Raw genomic sequence first — 3,073 nt, forward strand, 5'->3', positions numbered from 1 at the left:
TCAGAGAGGCAATAAAAAACAATAAATGCTAGTATGTCAGTTTCAAGAGGTAACATTACAACACAGTACATATTATGAATCATGAAAATCCTGCCAAATTATTGGTCCGGACAGAGAATTATAATTAATCATTTATTGACATGGTAATGAACCATGCCATATAAAAAGATCTTAGTTAATATTTAATGCTGGGAAGGTTTGTTAAATAATTTCAGTTAAACAATACTCAGCTATTACAGAATATTGAGAACATTAGAGGGGTTAAGCCATAGGAAATCATGTTATTCACTCATCTCCTTTAAGATAAGGGTGGGGTGGTGGTCCTGAAAAGTCAAGTACTCTGTGGAAAGGTAAATTGCAAAATTGTGTCAGACCCTGAACTGAAACCTCCAGTTTCCTTCTCCAGTAGTTTTTTTACTGTATCAATACTATTGGTTTGTAGTATTCATAAAGTGTATGTAAGTTCGAGAAACAGGTGGGAGGATAGAATGTTTTCATACAGTCTGATGGGAGGGCAGCTGACTAGGAGAGCCACCCTCAATTATGTATGAGTTGCCATAGTAACACAGTGCTTTATAGATGGTGACAACACAATTATTTAGAGGGATGAACCTCAGAGGATTAGGTCAAAGTGACAAGTGCTCTTTGTGCTTGGAGTCAGGTATTGAAATTAGAAATTTCTTTTTGGAAAGGGGAGGCAGTTGGAGGTTACAAGGGAAGTTGATTTTTGTAAATGTCCAATAGTCAACCTCATTGTGAGCAGAACACTGCACTTGGTGTACAGGGAAGATAAAAAAGAAGTAGAGGGGGAACTGTGTCCTGTTCTCAGGAGTTTATGATATAATCATTTAGTCAGGAGGCAACATAAGAATAAAATTGAATATTTTGATCATTATTCACAAGTTATAGGACAAATTCTAATTTATTATTCACTTTAATTATCTTAAATTAAGTAACATTAGCATCCTTATTTTACAGATGAGGATTTGAGGTTGAGGAAATGAAGTATTTTAGTCAAGGTTACCCAGCTGCTAACTGGAAATACTGAAACCCAATTTGGCCTGGTGGAGATTTAGAGAAATGCTTTAGAATAGATTTTCTCAAAACTCAGTGTGCACACAAATCCCCTGCGGGTCTTGTTAAAATGCAGATTTTGATTCTGGAAGTCTGGGTTGGGCCCTAGATGTCTGCATTCTGACAAGCTCAGAGTTGAGGGTGATAATGCTAATTCAGGGACCACACTTCAAGTATCAAGACTTTAGAATACTGGTGTTGAGGGAGATGACAACTATCCAAACTGGTGAAAAATGAATTTATTACTGGTCACATGTGAAAGCAGCATTTACAGAGCAATTTAATATGGAAAATAAACCTTTTGCATAACTTGAGTAGACATGAGCTGTTGGCAGTGGAGTGGGCCATTGAGCAGAGACATGGATGGAGTCAAATGTCCCAGCTGCTAGGGGCCTCAGGGATGATGTCAGTTTAACCTGGGATTGAGTTGCTGGGAAAACCCTGAGCCATCCTCTTAGAGGCGACAGTGATTCACACTCACCTTTGGTGCATTTCCTGCCCCAGGAGTGCTCTTTCTCAGCTGTCAGCCTCCACTGCCTGCCTTATCTTGCACGGGAGGGCTGCCATTAGCTCTGCCTTGGCTGACTGCCAGTTCCTAGAAGATCCTTCCTTCTCTCCCATCACCCTTTCCACTCCCACAGCTATATGATTAGCTAGGTAATTCTCAGAAGGGCTCCCCTCCCACTGCTGGTTGTAGAATGACTTGGCCCTGCCCTGCTGGCCCCCTTCCAGCATCTCTTGGGACTGATCTTTGGCCCACTTCTTGGCTTTGGTGCTAGCTGACCTTGGGTCAATGAGTCACAAGTGCCCCCTGCTGATGCATTTGGGAACTGTCAGTGCTGGCTCTTTTCCCCAAAGCTTGAATGAGGCTGAGTGCAGAACTGCAGAATCCAGAGCCTGACATGTCTGTAGTGTTGGTCAGCTTTCAAAGCAGCTGCCTTGCTTCAACCTCAGAAACTACTGAGAGTCCAAAAGCTGGTCCAAGGCCTATCCACAAACAGGCCACATCAAGTCTGCAAAAAGAAATTTGAGTCTCGTATGTTGAAGGGAGCAATTTGGATTTTTCCCAGGATGAGTTTTAGGTTCTGGCCATAGTTGGAGTTGCTGGGTGAAATTCTACTTAGCCTTTTATCCACACTGCTGGAAGCAGTGAGGAGAAAGTGAAGAGAGCAGATAGCAGGTTCAGAACAAAGTTCTCAAATTTCAGACCACTGACTTGCTAAGGAGATTTGAGCCTCCCAGGGGCAGAATGCTTTGCAAATAGACACCTTGCAAATGAGCAGTCTGTTTGACTAGACAGAGTGCTACAATTCTGGTTTAAAAATGTGCCAATGCATTTCTAATTTTTGCATTGTTTTACATAAATTTGCACATTAGGCTTGAGAGGTTTATATGAAAGTATTAGAGTGATTCACAATTAACTAGTATCATTAAGTTCAACTGCATGAAAAGTCAGGCATCAGACCAAGATAAATGGAAAACATCTGCATATGTTAAAACCATTCTTTTCATTTACAACACAGAATCAGGAAACAGATGCACACCTGAGTGGGCCATCAGGAGGTTGGGGCTTGATTTCCATTGTCATCTTTCTCAACATTTTCTGCTCAGTTTCTCCATACACTGAACTCAGGGACAGGCCATCTTCAAGAATCCTTTTGGTTTCTGTGTATCACATTGAAGAAGTAAGGGCTTAACACCTTTCCAAAGTGTTTTCCCTAAAGCTCACATGATAAAAGAAGAGCTTTCTATTTCCTATTGTGTTTCATTGGGTATTGCTCTATTGAGGTTAGCAGTCATTTGCGATTTGAGTGATTTTGCTCAACTGTTCCTTGTGACTGAAATGGTCTCCTTCTCTCCTCTTTCTGATTCCTTGAAGTTTTATGGGACCTGAAAATCCCACAACTAGAGTTATTATTTGAAGTCATCACTGACCATCTTTGAGGCAAAGATACCTCGGGGAGAATGGCCCATAAATGACTAGCTGTCCACTCATCTA

This window comes from Phyllostomus hastatus, unplaced genomic scaffold (assembly GCF_019186645.2).
Source record: "Phyllostomus hastatus isolate PE091 unplaced genomic scaffold, TTU_PhHast_1.1 phas_scaffold_46, whole genome shotgun sequence".
NCBI lineage: Eukaryota > Metazoa > Chordata > Mammalia > Chiroptera > Phyllostomidae > Phyllostomus > Phyllostomus hastatus.